The sequence below is a fragment of the Enhydra lutris genome, unplaced genomic scaffold, assembly GCF_002288905.1.
Source record: "Enhydra lutris kenyoni isolate GAN:26980312 unplaced genomic scaffold, ASM228890v2 scaffoldscaffold5, whole genome shotgun sequence".
NCBI lineage: Eukaryota > Metazoa > Chordata > Mammalia > Carnivora > Mustelidae > Enhydra > Enhydra lutris.
Genome location: NW_019154089.1, coordinates 56,762,472 through 56,780,195, shown reverse-complemented (window position 1 = coordinate 56,780,195; position 17,724 = coordinate 56,762,472). Strand labels below are relative to the sequence as shown.

General features: G+C 36.2%; 1 pseudogene; it reads left to right on the top strand.

The window, feature by feature from the left end:
* Positions 1–3,128: 3,128 nt before the first annotated feature.
* Positions 3,129–13,583, top strand: LOC111140793 (annotated as a pseudogene).
* The last annotated feature ends 4,141 nt before the right edge of the window (positions 13,584–17,724 follow it).

Below are 17,724 nucleotides of genomic sequence, written 5' to 3'. Positions count from 1 at the left end.
CTATACTTGAAATTTTCTGACAGTTATCATGCATAGCTTTTATGAATACAGGCTTTGTTTTAAGATTTCATTTATTTATTTATTTATTCACTCATTTATTTAGAGAAAGCATGCGCATAAATTGGGGGAGGGGCCGAGGGAGAGAAAAAGTCTCAAGCAGACTCCACACTGAGCACTGAGCCCAACTTAGGACTCAATCCTATGACTCTGAGATCATGACCTGAGCAAAGAGTCAGAAGCTTAACCAACTGAGCCACCCAGGTGCCCTTGAATAGAGACCTTTCAAGATATGTCACTCAAAAATGTTTGTTTGCATGTGAAAACGTTTTAATAAGTAGATAAAAAGAAAATATGAGATCAATCCACAAACTACAATTAACTAGTTTTGTGAGTAAAGTTGCCTGAGATTCACTTTCCTTTTATGAATCATAGTAAGATTGTTTGATATTGTCATTGAGGAGCAAATGAGACAGTGCATAGCCAATGGCTGGGAAATGAAACAGTGTTAAAAAATATATTTTTAAATATGTGTTACATTTTTCCTGGGTGCTAAGAATAAAGTGATGAATAAAAAAGACAATGGTTGGAGATTATCTTCTGTGATGGTTGTGCAGTCTAGTAAAGGAAGACAAGCCAAATTTGTAAGTAGAATTATCTACACTATTTTCACCCTTTCACTTTCTTTTCTCTCACTGGCCTCATGAGAACCCCATCATTCTGCTCTAATCACCTTTACCATTTTTCTTTTGTAACCAAAATTGATGTAACATTTAACATTATCGACTATTTCTCACTTTAAATATTCTCTTTCCATCCTTTCTATCTATATTAGGATTAAAAAGAAAAGCAAAATCAATATGTTATGTATAATGAAAGAGATGTTAAATAAAACCCCAGAAATAATTTCTGTAAATATTAGGTAACATTATATATTTAAGTTACTTTTTCAATGCATTTTTGAGTAAATTGTTTTTCTTGTTTTATTTTTGTTTTGTTTTTTTCCTACTCCAAGTCATTTGCTTCCAGGTAGAGAGAGGAAGAGAGATTTATAAGGATATTCTGGGTACCCAGAATAATGTTTAACCAGATGTCTAGGTACTCTGTGGCCCAGTCAAGTTGACCATAAAAGTTAAACAGACTATCATTTAATATTCTCTATATCTGGCCAATTCTTAATAGATTCTTCTTTCTACAACTGTTCTATAAGATTCCCCCCCCCCCAGGTTTTTTTGGGTTTTTTTGTTTGTTTGTTTATTTGTTATTTATTTATTTGACAGACAGAGATCACAAGTAGGCAGAGAGACAGGCAGGAGGAACCAAGCTCCCCGCAGAGCAGAGAGCCCGATGTGGGGCTGGATCCCAGGACCCTGGGATCATGACCTGAGCCAAAGGCAGAGGCTTAACCCACTGAGCCACCCAGGCGCCCCGCTTCCCCAGGGTTTTATACTGATCCTTTTCTGGGTGAACTCATACACACACAAAACAAAAATGATTTGATCAGTTATGTCAGAATATAATGAATGCTTCTCACTCAGCATCAATTTTTGTAAATTTCTGAATGAATACAAACACCAAGCACAGATGAACCATCGTGTAATTGAAGAAATCTGATAACACAGATACAGCTTCCGAAATTGCCTTTTTCTCCCATATAGGAACATGCTTAGTTTCAGATTTAAAAGATAAGTTACTTTCTAAGAAGATATGAAAAAAGGATGATTATGCAAAGGAGCCATTTCAGGAACCATATTTCCATAAATCTACAAATTCCACTTTATTTTTTTTTTTTACAACAAGCTCCCTACAGAAGGAATATGCTGCAAAAATATTTTATAAGTAGAATTCTTCATTGTCTTTCTGATGGTAAATAAGATTAATATCTTTTCTAGAAAGGCTGATCTGTAGCATGCTCACAAGGAGATTATACTGAGGTCATTTCTCTTTCCAGAGGGCCCAGATAGATAAGAAATAAGTTAAAAGCCTGCACCTGACCTTAAAATAGGAGGATTATCCTAGATTATCTGGGCAAATCAAAGGTAATTGCATGAGTCCTTAAAAGCAGAGAATCAGTGAGAGAACCATGGCAGGAGGGTTGTTGTTGTCCAAAGGGTGGGAGAGATTCTGCTCATCATTGCTGGAGAGGCTGCCATAAGGAAAGCATGAGAAGGAATGCAGACAGCCTCCAGGAGCAAAGACTGACCTCTGGCTGACAGGAACGGAGGAAATGGGGACATCATTCACACAGCTACAAGGTCCAGAATTGGGCCACAACCTGAATGAATCTGAATGCTGCGTCTTTTCAACACCTTACGATAAGCGCCTGGCTGACACCCTGATCGTGGCCTTGTGAAACGTTGATCAGACAAACTGTGGAGCCAACCAAGCCTTCTGACCTACAGAACTGTGAGATAATACATACCTGTTATTTTAAGTCACTAAATTCATGGTAATTTACCATGACAGAAATAAAAAATGAATGCAATGTTTAAAATTAAACTTCTTTTCTTACTGCTCCTTTTACCCATTTTTCAACTCCTTTCTACTTTTCCAATCTCAGATGGAAAAAAAAAATGCTCATTTTAATTTGGTTCATTAGGCTTTTTAATCAGCTCTGAAATCCTACCAGCAACAAACCTGAAACTTTTTTTTTCCCCCATTGTAGTGGGGGAATCTCTTGCTTTATTTTTTGGCCTCTCCCTTTTTACTTTGAGATAAACCGTCTCTCCAACCCTCCCTCTTTTAATCACTGCCACAGAAGGAAATCCCTGTTCCTTACATGCAAATTGTCCTGCCAACCGGGAAATCCCTCTTCAGGGCCAAGAGAAGTAGGAGGGCCCAGCGGACTACTATTGCAAGGGCAGTTTTGAACCCCAAACGCTGTGGCGGAGAGGTGGCGCTGCTGGTGGCTTTACCTTTCCAGCTTCTTTTCCACTCTGCCGGTCGCTGGCACCTCCGTGGGTGGGGAGGAGCCAGCTCTGCTTTCATCTGGTGCCCTGAGCCTGCTCACTGGGGCCTCCTCAGTCCCTCCCCTGGAGACCAGACAGGGGACATGAGGGCAGGGTGGGTAAGGGGGCCTCGGGACTGAGGTGGTTTTGAAAGAGGGAGACAATGCAGCCCCTCAGCTGGTAATGGGAGGGTTTCGTTCCCAGGGCCGACTTCCATCATCCTCCTACCCAACAGTGGAGCGCCCAAGCTCACCAACGTGCAGACTTGAGGGCTGCTCAGGGAAAAGGGCTAAAGAACACATTTCACCAAATACAGAAATATCCCCAAACCTGCGAATTGTTGAATGCATCTGTTATGAAAAATACAGAGCTCCTCTCAATCTCACCACCTGCGTGAGTTATCTTCCAGCCCCTGTGGAAAGGCAATGGCTGGTGGCAGCCCACAAGCAAATTGCCCACAGCCAGTAGACAGCTTGGTCCTCCCCTCCCCAGCCCCTGCAGAGCGGCTGGACCCACCTCCGCTGCCTTCCCTGCCTTTTTTCCAGCTGAAACATTTCTTAAATTCATCCACTTACCTCCTTTCTTTCATCCACTATGTCTGTCTATTCACCATCTTCCCTCTTCTTAATATTAAAACAGATTCTATCTTTATTCACTACTTGCTATCTGACAAGTTATTCTCTGCTCTGCAGAATAGAAATTGTAAAATACAATCATACATATACGTATAGAACCCTCTGATACTCTCCTTTGGACTGAAGGATAAAAATCACTTTTTAGCGTAGCTTATAAGGTCCTTCATTAACAGTTTTGTAAAAAGTATCACCAGAAACCCATGAAAATTACCTCACTCCCACATTCCAAAGAGAAAATCACAATCAAAACCACATCCAAAGGGTGAAGAGAGGAGTAAGAGTTTAGAATCACCAGCAAAGATTTAAAGAATGTATTCAATTCTTGTATTTTCCCCCACCAAAACAAGAAAAAACAAAAGTAAACAAACAAAAACAGTTAATATATTCCTGGAAAACTACCAAGTGACTGAAGCTTTCGCTCTTGAAACTCATCCAACTCGGAAAGGAATCACACCGATGAACATGTGTCTAATGTCAACCAATTTACCAATTCATGGGAGTAATCACACCTCCACCATTAATATCAATGTGCTTTTACCTCTGAAAAACTACTAATCCTTCAAGTTATATCTTCCAAACCTACATAAGACACATTTGCTCGGCTCAGAAAGCTCATGCCTTTATAGTCTAGCTCTCTAAAAACCCCAGTAAGAAATGATTTGTGTGTGTATGTCTATGTTTAGTTTTAGATATGAACTGGTATTCTCTTCTTTTGACAGAATACAATGATCTGGGCATCTGTCAATGACTTGGCTGTTAGTAGCAAGGCTGAAAGATCAAGGACAACAATTTGGGAGTGATATGAATGGATATAGGAGAGAACATAAGATGCAACAATGTGTCTTACGTTAATGCTTGTCAGAAGCTATCCACCCTTAAAGAGGCTGCAACAATCAAAAAGACAAATATAGAATCCTTTAAACATAAACATTTGGTTCTCATGACAGACATAAAGGATGTGCATGTACCTACCAATATGAATTCTCTCTCATAAAGACTAATTCAGCTATTGCCACTGGGGGTAGTCCAACCCTGCATGAATAGAAACCAACACAGTTCCTTTAATACAGTATAATTCCAGAGAGTGAAAGATAGATGTCTTCAGACCTCTTCCCTTGTGAAAGGGACGGCAACTTGACAGCAAGTTTTAAAATGAGTCTGTTTTCACTGACTGTACTGCGTCTCAAAACATTAACAATCTGAACTTTAAAAATGTTGCCTCTATTTCTGTGATATTTTACATAATTTTGCCTCTAAATAATTAAGTATTGTAATGTCAAAGGAAGTGTTATAATGGGAACATCAGCTCAGAATGCACTTGTATTACTACACATGATATCCTCAGAAACATCCATTCTAATAGTATGCTTAAATGGCATTCAAACAGCTTAGCTAAGGCAATAACTTACAGAAAAATCTCTGCAGGGGTCCTGTCTCTCCTCCAGGATGCTAAGCCAACAGGCAATATGCAGTGCAGTCACTCTAGTATCTATTAAAAACTGTTTCGAGAGCCAAAAAATGCTAACACTCCTAACGATGAAATTGAAAAAAAAAATTGTGCTTATTATCACAGCAACTTTAGAGTCTACAAGATTTGATCTTGTCTTCTGCGAAGAACACTATTCGGTGTTTGATGAACTTGTGTCTGTGACTAACACCTGATCACTTCGTGTTCCTTAGGCAACTGAACAACCAGAAGGGGGAGAAAAAAGAGGGCGCGAGGGATACTTTACTGATTTTACTCCAGATACCATAGTAATCTAGAATTCCTTTTACAGAGTAGGGGCAGTCTGAAACCGATGGAATTAATTGTGGCATTTTTTTAATGCTTCTATGCTCATAAGTAACATATAATGTGAAATTACAGCAACTTCATTCTCAAAAAGCAACCATGTTCTTAGAACTCTCAGAGATTAGGCTTTCGGTTATACCAAAAGGGAGCAATCCAGCCAAGTTGTGCTGCCTAAATGTGAGGAAAATATGTAACAAATGTCAAAGGAGGGTGGTGAATGTAACTTATATTCTCTGCATAAGCTCTAGCAACAAAACAATGACTTGTTTCAGGAATCTTCTTGCATTAAGTCTTTGAAGATTTGGGAGCTACCATTTTTAATGTTACTCGGATGTAGTTTAAATTTAAAGAAAGGACAGAATATATCTGAGTAGTGCAAGCATGAGTCATATCCAGTCCAACGTGATTCTCTCAGTTTTACCTGTTTTTGTCTTTGTTTTTGTTTTTTGTTTTCCATCCATCTGCAACATCACATTTTGCAGGGATTGCAATCAGCTTCCTGTTGGGACAATATCACAGTATCCTTTCACAGGACCATGAAATCTAGAAATGCAAGGGAGTTAATTATTCACGGAGAGAATTTTTGACCAACTGGAAAAAAAATGATTAAGTGCTTCCATTTTTGTGCCCAAGATGATGGTCCTTGGAAATATTTACTATATCTTCTCAAATAGTATTATGAGATAAGAGAGGCAACTACTCGGTACTGCATTTTTGCACTGTTTCCCACTCTTTCCTTGATAGGTTCTTCTGAATTCCTATTAATTTTGAATTATATTCCCAATAGAGTTGTTTAGAAGCCAGGACGTTGTTTTGTTTTGTTTTTTGTTTTTTTAGGAAGTTTTTTTTGTTTTGTTTTTTGTCTTGTTGTTTTTTTGTTTGTTTTTTTTAAAGATTTTATTTATTTATTTGACAGAGAGAGATCACAAGTAGGCAGAGAGGCAGGCAGAGAGAGAGGAGGAATCAGGCTCCCTGCCAAGCAGAGAGCCCGATGCGGGACTCGATCCCAGGACCCTGAGATCATGACCTGAGCCAAAGGCAGAGGCTTAACCCACTGAGCCACCCAGGTGCCCCTGTTTTTAAGTTTTGGATTCTTTCTTCTCTGTCAATGTAATTCTAGACCCTTATGATAATTGCAGTCTGCCCGTAAAATGTCTCCTTTTAGTTTTGCCTTGGTCATTTGGAATTCAAAAACACAAAATAAAAATAAAAACTAATTAGTTAAAATAAAATATAACAAAATAAAATTCCTATAGTCACTCAGAATGTAAGGTATGGAATGAGTCAAGGGTAAGAGATAAATATAAGTAGAAATAGATTCTACTTAGTGTTTTGAAAGTTAAACTGAAAGTATTATCTCATAAGTGGCTAGAAACTCATTGATAATTTTTAAGTTTGGAAGTCACATTTGGAAAGCTGTTATTACAGAAATTAAACACTCATTTAGGAAGGAATGATGCAGAAAAGATTTGTGTACGACTGCCAGAGTGAGGCTATTTCAGTAATACAGGTGTGAGTTGATGAGTTCCAGAACTAAGGAGGTGGGAGTTAGCAACTAAATAAAATAACACATTTAAAGACATTTAGAGGAAGGGATTGATAAGATTTGATTGCCTATTAGGAATAAGTGGTGAAAGAAGGAAATATATTAAAAATAACTCAGTATCAAACTGTACACACATATTTGTTTTCTGAAAAGGATCCTTTTCTATGTCATATAGCAAATGACCAGATAGAAGTGACTATAATGTGATAAACAAAATGGAGATTTGGGAGTTAATAAAATTATTCAAGAACAAATAGTAATTGAGAATGTATTTTAAGACAGGCATTAAATATTAGGTGAGGCCTACAGTGAATAATGAATAACAGTGAATAAAACAGACAAAAAAAAATACCTGCTTTAACGAACATTTATTTTAGTGTGTGGGGGGAGTTTGAGTGGGGAGAAGTGGACAAATCAGGGTAACTAATTCATTTTCATAGCATTTTAGAAGATTATAAGTGCAGTGGAAAAAAACAGATCCTGCTGAAAAGGATCATAAGTATTAGAATGTGTAAACTTGTGAATAGGGGGTTAAAGTAAGTCTAAACTAAAAAGGGACATTGGAGCCAAGCCTAGAAGTGAGCAAGGGGGATGTAGGTTAACAAGGACTCCAAGGAGATTGAACAGCTAATGGGAAGACCCTGTCACAGAAGTTTCTGAAAGGATACTGAAGCCCATGGCAGACCAAAGAAAATCCCAGGGGCAATATTTAAATAACTTGAGCATCTACTTGGATTTTTTTGATATGAGTCTATTAGTTTTTGAAAACATTCTTGATTTCTGACACACAAAATTATTGGAGGCTTAGTTCATATAGTTCATATATATATATATATATATATATATAAAATTCTCCAGACCCCAAATCAGCTTTTTATTAAAGAAGCTTGCAGACAGTTTGTGAAAAATTGACTGGGGTCTGGACCTGCTCACTATTAGAGTGGTATCATTGTTTCTAGGCCTTGTTGGTGGCCTGTGTTTTCTACTCATTTGTCTTTTTATCTGTGAATTTAAAATGACTACTTTTAATTCTAACTCTTCCACCATCAAAACTGAGTCTTCTTCTCTATTTTGATGGGTGTCTATAGCTCTTTATCCCCATAGAGTATCTGAGCTCCCACCTATATCTAGGTATTTTATTTCCTTTTGCAATGTATACAAAATAGAATTAGAATTGCTACACCAATATCACCACTAATAGCATACCTTCCAAGTTCAAGATTCCTTTTATTGTCTTTCAAACTATATCCCATAGAGGAAATACATTCAAAGTATGGTATTCAAAGTTACTTGAAATAATTAATTCTTGGTGTGTACATAGATGTATATATTCTCTGCATATTATTAATTTGATATTATATTTTTCTGCTTGTATTTAATTTTAGTTTTCCATCTTGTTTGATATAATTTAGATTTATTGCATTGTTTAACTTTGGGAATAATTAACAGAATTCAAATATCAAAGTCTCATTCCGTTCTCAATCCCTACTATTCCATTACTGTTCTTATGGATAAGTGATTTAATTTAATTAGCTTTGTGTTTATGATGTGCATTTCTTTTCTTTTTTCAAAAATGAGGTCACAAATACATATTCATGTCTTATTTTTTATTTCCTTACAACAAATAATTGTATTTTATGTACATAAAAATATAATATATATAGTATATTTGTATTGTGTTATAATATATTATATATTCTGTTATTATATATTTTATAATATAGTATATATATTACATAGTATATAGATAACTATATAATTACATAGTACATATATATTATCTATGTAATTGCACATTGCTTTTTTTTAAAGTTTTTTTTTTAAGATTTTATTTATTTGACAGACATAAATCACAAGTAGGCAGAGAGGCAGGCAGAGAGAGAGGGAGGGAAGCAGGCTCCCTGCTGAGCAGAGAACCCAATTGGGGCTCAGTCCCAGGACCCCAGGATCATGACCTGAGCCAAAGGCAGAGGCTTTAACCCACTGAGCCACCCAGGCACCCCTGCACATTGCTTTTTTGATATAAAGGTAACAATTTGTCCTAAAAATATAAATAGCTTTTTATATATTAATCATACATCATACATCAACAAAGTGATTTAAATTGTATTTACATATTTGTGAGTTTGTGTCTTTTTCTATTATATTCATTGCAAATATACGTTCCACTTTGCATTTATTTTTTCATAAGTAATATTTTACTTATTTTTTTCCATACAATTGTTTTATGTAACTCAGTGTATTGATCCTTTTATTGTATGTTTATTTACTTTTGTATTTATCATTAAAATGTTTTCTCTCCCATCCAGATTCAAAGGAAATCTACACAGTATTTCTTCTATTGCTTGTATAATTTCATTTTTTTAACACTTAGGTAGCATTCATTTGATGTTTATTCTAGAATAATATATTTTATGTAGTCGATTCCATCAATCTTTCTTTTTCAAAATGAGGATCCAGATTTGCCAATACTGTTTCATAAAAAGTTCACCTTTTCTGCGACTAGTTGAGATGCCACCTTAATTACATACAAAAAATTTCCCCTGTTTACTTGGGAGTATATATGGGCTGTCTACTGTTTCTCAGGTTTGCAGTCATTAGAATTGTTTATGATATGTTTTCTAATCTGAAAAATCTAAGATAATTTTATTTATTCTGGTTTCAGATTTTTCTATTATTTCATATTAATCTTTTCATGTGAGCTTTATAATCAACTGGTATATATATATACCAGTTGATTATATATGGGGAAGTATGCTCTATTTATTATAATTCCAAGGAGCTGACTTGCATTTTATGACTATTACTCTGACTACTACTCTGTTTTTAGGTAGATTGATGGTGAAGATGGGGAGAAATGATGGAAACAGAATAATCAGTTGATATAGAAATAATCTTGGTGCAAGATGACTAAGACTTGGACCAGTTTAGTAACACAGGAAACAAATTATCGCTCCAATTTTTAACATATTTTACAAGCCATAGTAGTGGGACTTCCTGAAGAATTGCATGTAAGTCATTAAAACCAATTATATTTCCAAGTATTTATGTTTATGTTTATATTTATATTTATATTTCCAAGTAATTATATTTCCAAGTATTCTGTCCTGAGCAATTAGATTAGTGAAGTTGCTCTCTACTAAAAAATGGAAAGCTGTAGAGGAAAAAGATTTGGTGAAATTTTTGAGTTGAAGTTCAATCTAGATTTTTTTATTTTTAGTGTGTTAATTTTGATTGAGTTGTCTCCTAGTCATGGCACATTTTATTTCTAAATTGTTACGTAATTGTTTATAATGTGTACTTTTTTTAATATTCCACTCTTTCTGGTTTTGCCCTATTTTTCTGTGTTAGCTTTAATATATGACTCCTTTCTTTCTTTTTTTCCTCCTCATCTTCTGAAAGTCTTTCTTCTGAGTCATTTTATTATTTTTAATTTTTATATATTTAAGAGGGAGAGTGAGTGAGAGAGAGAGAGAACACAAGTGGTGGCAGGAGCAGAGAGAAGAGAGAAGCAGACTTTCTTGCTGAGCAGGGAGTCCAAAACGGGGCTTGATCCAGGACACCAGGATCATGACCTGAGCCAAAGACAGACACTTAATGCACTGAGCCACCCGGGTGCCCCTTTCTGAGTCATTTTAGAAAGCCAAATTTCATTCTGTTACTTATTTCTAATAACATTTGTTCATTTTAATTCATTTATTGTATTTTTCTTTGCGTTTACATTTTATTTTTTAAGTTACTGATTTGACAACTTAGCTAAATTTCTTCTACTCCAGATACATACTCCATTAACATTATAAATTTTCCTCCAGTAAAATTTTTGGTTGAATTCAGTAAGTTTTGAAGGAAGATTTTTATGTTTTTAAAAATTTTATGTATTGGGGCACCGGGATGACTCACCGGCTCCACATTCTTCATAGCCACAGGATTCCACGGTCTCCATGTCATCATCGGATCTACCTTCCTTATTGTGTGCTTCCACCTTCAGCTCAGGTCTTGAGCCAGGGTCCGAGGATCAAGCCCCAAGATAAGCTGCCTGCTCAGTGAGGAGCCTGCTTCTCTCTGTCTTTCTGCTGTTCCCTCTGCTTATGCTCTCTGTCCCTCTCCCTGTCAAATAAATAAATAAAACCTTTAAAAAATAAATAAATAAAATAAAAATTTTATGTATTTTCTCATTTCAATTGTTACTTGTTTATGAGACAATAACATATCTCTCTCAAATTATTGTTTATTTTAACAGAATATGGACAATGGCCTTGAGCAGAAATAAAGATCTGACCTGTCTTCTGAAAAATAGGTTTGTAATTTTTTTTTTTTACTATGTAACTGTAAGTACACTTTAAACAAATCAAGCATTTTGTATGCAATCAATCCCCTAGATTGTAGAGACTTGTTATTTGATAACTGAAATATTTATGCCTTAATGAAATATCTGGACAGAGCCAAAAGTGTTTGGGCTGCTGCTTTGTTTCAGAAATGGTTTTAAAATGCTTTTAAAGTAAATCCCTTGCGACTGAAAAAGTAAAAGTTCAAAATAATTAGAAGCCATTTCATTTTAGAGTAACTTGTCAAAGAACCATGAGTTAAAATTAATCACTAGATGCTCTAAAGTCTCTCATTAGTTGAACTGTTCATAATTAATAATTAACGTATAATTCCAAAATGCTTATATTTTGGGAAAGAAGAAATATATACATGTTTACCTATAAATGTCATTTGACAAAAAAAAATTTATGAAAATAACTGACATTTTCATTAATGAGACTAAAATATAGGGAGCACAGGGATTGCAAAGGAGGCAATGTCCAGGGGGGTCTGGAGGCTTCGGTGCTGGTAGGCAGCCCCTGGTGGTAGCTTGGGATGGCTGGCTAGAGATTTATAGCAACGTGGCCAACTTCTCAGCTGTCACTGACAGAACTGATAGAAATGCAGAATGATCTCCTTAGTAAAGAGAAAAACAGGCAGTTATCATTAATTCCACCAACTGAGAAGATTGAAGTTAAACACTGAGAAAACACGCTGGCACTGTCTTTGTGATAAACAGAAACATTTCGACTCTTTACACTTTGTCATGCATTTAAGTGGGTGGGATTGCAGAAAGTCCATTCTGGCTCTTTTGGACAGACACCTTTGGGACCTGTATAACCCTTTGACCAAGGCCTGTAAAGTTAAATTTCTTACCTTTTTTTTAAAGATTTTATTTATTTATTAGAGAGAGAGAGCACAAGCAGGCAGAGTGGCAGGCAGATGGAGAAGGAGAGGCAGGCTCCCCAGTGAGCAGAGTCCAAAGCAGCGCTCGATCCCAGGACCCCAGGACCATGACCTGAGCTGAAGGCAGATGCTTAATTGACCGAGCCGCACAAGTGCCCCCAAATTTTTTTACATTCAAAGATCATGATCCAATGGAAATGAGTAAGGTTTATGAACATTTTTATGCCATGATGACGGGCTATGTGACAAAGACGGCATTTGAAGGAGAAGAAGTGCTCAATTTGTTCAGAGCTCCAGAAGTTCCTGGAGACTTCTGCTATGATGTAGTTTTATTTTACTTTTAAGATTTTATTTATTTACTTGACATTGAGAGAGAAAGAGCACCAGCAGGCAGAGCAGCAGGCAGAGGGAGAGGGAGAAGCAGACTGCCCTACTGAGCAGAGAGCCCGATGCGGAACTCGATCCCAGGACCTGGGATCATGACCTAAGCTAAAGCCAGTTGCTTGACCAACTGAGCCACCCAGGTGCCCCTATGACATAGTTCTAGAGAAGGAACTTGATGAGCAGATGCTAACAAAAGAGAACCTACATCCCTTCACAAAAAATACTTGTGCTTTCATTTATAAAAATCTTCGATCTGAAACTCTGGAAGTTGAAGCCAAAGAGGCATTAGCTATCTATCAACACAGGGGTGCTTGGGTGGCTCATTTGGTTAAGCATCCAACTCTTGGTTTCAGCTCAAGTCATAATCTCAGGTTCCTGAGAATAAGCACTGCATCAGGCTCTGTGCTCAGCAGGGAGTCTGCTTGAGATTCTCTCTCTCCCTCTGCCCCTCCCCCCCCTCTTTCTTTCTAAAATAAGTAAAATCTTTAAAAAAAAAAAAAAAGATATGGGGCACCTGGGTGGCTCAGGGGGTTAAAGCCTCTGCCTTCGGCTCAGGTCATCATCCCAGGGTCCTGTGATCAAGCCCCCATCAGGCTCTCTGCTCAGCGGGAAGCCTGCTTCCCTCTCTTTCTCTGCCTTCCTCTCTGCCTACTTGTGATCTCTGTCTATCAGATATAAATAAAATCTTTTAAAAAAAAAAAAGATATATTTCCAAACAGCAAGTACAAAATAGATTTCACAGAGGAGGTTATCTCCAACCCCTGAGAGAACAGTCCAACTACACAGATTTGATGACTTAATTGATGTGAGTAAGGGTCTTATTATTCCAAGAACAAATGTTTGTTTCTAGTTTGAAGAGTCAGCAGGTCACAATCTCCAGTCCAGTCTTGTAGGAAGATTCCAGGGGCTCTCTTTACCTGTACACATCAGGGCATATTTTAAGATACAGGATAAGCTATTGAAAAGATCTCGGAAAATGGTAACTAAAGATCAAATTAAACCTCAGAGGGAAGTGCATCTATCTAGTAGTTTTCTAAAATTAAATATGAATAGTAGATTAAAATAAAGTTTTCTATTACACAAAACAAAACAAACATGGGAGCACAGCCTTCTTGGCAGGCCAGGAATTACAGTGGTTCTGCACAAATGGCCTTGTTAGCTCTGATGCCTCCCTCAGTTTTTTGTTTTCCTCGTGCTCTCATCGGGAGCTCCCTTTCATCACCTCTCCATTTCTGTCTTCTCACTTTTCCAGAGAAACATTCCTGTAGTTTATGTCTTTGTAGATATGTTCTCTGGTTTCATTTAGAAACAGTGTTTGCCAGTTAATTTACGTTATTTATGTAGTTCATTTAGGCATAAATAAATCTAAATTGTCTCCCCGAAGAAACTAAAAAATATATACATCATGAATTCCATGACTGACTGTGGTATTTTTTGTCTTTGTTTCCATATAAAATTAATTCAGAGGGAAATGAAAAGTATAGAGCAGTAGCTTGACTACTGGATGATAACATTTCAGTGACCCACTTGAAATCGAGCCCAACTGCAGACATTTAAGTAATAAAGCTCAAGAGATCCAAATTAATTTTAATCTATGTGATTTGTGTTTAACTGGGTGAGTAGATCATTTCTTTGCACATTCTCAGAAATGAGATATTTAAAGAATGAATGACAATAATTTTGGGAAGTTTATTAATCATGTGAAAAATTAACTCATCGACTTATCTGCCACTGGTATTTATGACTTTTTTCTTGTTTATTTGATTACACATTTAATTCAAGTCATATCTGTCAGAAAAAAATCATGTATAACAATATTTATTTTATTATGTATAATATTTCTACATTTCTTTTGTCTAATAAAGACAACTTTCAAGAACTAACAGCTGAAAAGACACTTGAAGTAAATAGTAAGCCTTACTTTCTCAGCAATGTAATAGATATGATTTTTGCATAAATATCCAGTAGACATGAAGATATTATCCCATAAAGATGTGTTGATATCATCCTGGAAAGTGGTCTAGTATTCTAGATTCAGAAAGCCTTAGAATAATCTGGCCATGACTGATTCTATCAAAGACCAAAAAATGCAAAACAAAACATGTTTCAGTTGGATCATATAATACATTCTATTGTTCTAGCTATTACTGCCAAGTTAGTCTTGGTTTAATTAGACTGGTTCTAAAATTTGAAACAAATAAACGTTAATAATAGAGTTGGAGTCACACTTCTTAAGAACAATGCTTTTGGCCTAGAAGTTTCACTTCTTATCCATCATTATCATCCATTTTTGTCCTAAAGCTTAATTACACACACACACACACACACACACACACACACACACACACACACATCTGCATACCCTGATATTGTACAGAAATATACAGATAGGGGAAAATTCTCTTAGGTTTATCATAATAACCATTTCTTATATTTGCATTTTATTTTGTAACAGTATCTGAAACCCAAAAAGAGTAAGTTGTTCTCTGCTTTATTAAAAACACTACATTATAAAGTTTGGTTTGTTTGTTAAAAATAACTGTAAAACACAATGATTTGGGATACTTTTTTCATAAACATATCCGTTCATTCCTTTTATTAGAAGCCACACATGAAGTTTTTAGTGTTAAAAATTCTTCCAAGAATAATATCAAAAGCCAATTTAGGCAGTTTTATTTCCTTTATCCTCCTATTTGAGGTTTAGAGACTCTCTTGAACCCTAGATCATTTTCTTCACAAACAAACCTATAAGATCCTTATAATTACTCCATAGAGACAATTCAAAAAGATCATTTGATTGGATATGAAATAACAATAATTCTAAATATTTTAATGTTAGCTCTTTTAAGGCAGCCCCTACATAGAAACAATTTATATTTTAAATCACCTTTCTCTATAGTTAATTGTTATTTTATACTTTTGACTTTATCATGGATTTTTTATGTAACTATCCATTTTTCATATCATACTTTTGTTTTCTTATTCATAGGGTAATAGGCCTGCTCTGAACAGTCACGGGACCTGGGTCAAGAAAACAAATGCAGGTTTATTTTAAAATAGAAGTAAAGAGGGGCGCCTGGGTGGCTCAGTTGCTAAGCATCTGCCTTCAGCTCAGGTCATGGTCCCAAGGTCAAGGATCAAGCCCAGCATGGGACTCCCTGCTCAGCAGGAAGCCTGCTTCTCCCTCTTGCATTCTCTCTGCTTGTGTTTCCTCTCTTGCTGTGTCTCTCTGTGTGAAATAAATAAATGAAATCTTTAAAAATAAAGAAAATAATAAAATATAAGTCAAAATAACAAACTTAAGTAAAACATGTTCTATATCCTAAACTTGATGATAAACCTGCCTAAACACAGGACTGAAAAATTGGGTATAAAACTATATTTTACATTCTGATTCATGTCCATGCCTTAAACATAGAACCCTAGTTAAGGGCCTCCATTCACTGAAGCCAAAGGCAGTCCTCAAGATTGGGGTTGGTACTTGATTTTTAATTTTGTATTACATTCATTAGCATTTTCTGCACTTACTGCATTCCTACCTAGTTGACTCCAGCAAAATAAAAATGACCCCAAAATATACCTTGTGTGTATGTCAAGTGGAACATGAAAAATAAATACTTTATGTTTAAGAAAGAATTATAGCAGAATATCTGATGACACAAAGTTGCAAAGGACTCCTTAAGAAAAAACAATAAAACACAACTGTAGAGGATAGATTATAGTACCAATAAACGTCAAAGGATTTAAAGGATATCTTTTCATAAAAAGACACCAAAAACAAAGGTTAAAAAAAAAGTATACAAAGAAAATATAACCAGTGCATATATGTGATTTACAGGGTGATATTTATTCTCCATTTCTTGTATCTGTATAGGGTTAAGGAAATTTCCAACATTCTTCCCAGGAGCAGAGTATCTGTTGGGGGCGTTGGGCTAAACTCCATACACAGTAAGGAAAAATTGGCATTTAAAGTCAAGAATCTGGGTGGAAATTTACTAAAAGGAAACATCCAAGGAAGGGGAAGATTCTGGCTAAACTCACTGAGTGGGCTTCTTGCTGAAGGCAGGCCAGAGTAAAGACATCCCCTGGGGAATGGTGGAGATTGAGGAACTGCATTAGATACCAACGATTCTGACTAAACAGATGTAGGAGGTCTTGATAAAACTGGGTAATGCAGTGATGACCATGGAAGTCCAAAAATCAGGGCCTAGCTAAGAAGAGTTAAGGGAGGCTGAGGAGAGTTTAGTTAGGGAGGGAATCTTTTTTTTTAAATTTTATTTATTTATTTGATAGACAGAGATCACAAGCAGGCAGAGAGGCAGACAGAGAGAGAGGAAGGGAAGCAGGCTCCCTGCTGAGCAGAGAGCCCCATGCGGGGCAGGATCCCAGGACCCTGAGATCATGACCTGAGCCTAAGGCAGAGGCTTTAACCCACTGAGCCACCCAGGCACCCCCAGGGAGGGAATCCCATCCCAAAACCCATTGCCAGGTTTACCTTTCTCAATACCCCTTATCATCTTCACAGCATGCAATTGATTTATTCTTTTGTTACATTTCCCTTGTTAAAATGTAAACTCCAAGAGAGCATGGATTTTTGTATCTAATTTATTCTTTGCAGTTGACCCACCAACTAGAACCCGGACTGTGCTGAGTAGAGACTAAGCACACAATTGTTGATTTATTATCTATTGTATAATTCTGTTGGGCATTTGAAATAAAATAACTCATGAAAATTATTTCTAATGATACCTAGAATAAAACCTTTAGTAAATAAAACTGGTGATCGTTTTGTCTGTTGGATTTTAAGATGTTAGATCTAGAATGGGTTAGTATAGTGCTGTAGAAAGTGAAAATGACCATTTAGCTGACAATGCTGAATAAAAGGATGTAATTAGCATACTGTTTTGCCTCTTAGATACAATTGATTTTACTGCTGGTAGAAATAGCAAATGGAAGAATTCACCGATTTTATTCTTGTGGATGTTTCTCCTCTCTTCCACCTGAAGCAGCTGACATGCTGCTGATAAGGAGGCATGAAATTTGACAAATATTCTCTAATTTATTTCTGGTTTTCAAGTGTGCAAAACACAGGAAAAAAAATCAGAAAGTCAGAAAACTTGCCATGATGTCAAAATAAGAAAAGAAGGTCTAACCTCAAAAAGAATATTTTTAGTTGAAATATACATTTGTATGTGAACATTATGAGCATTA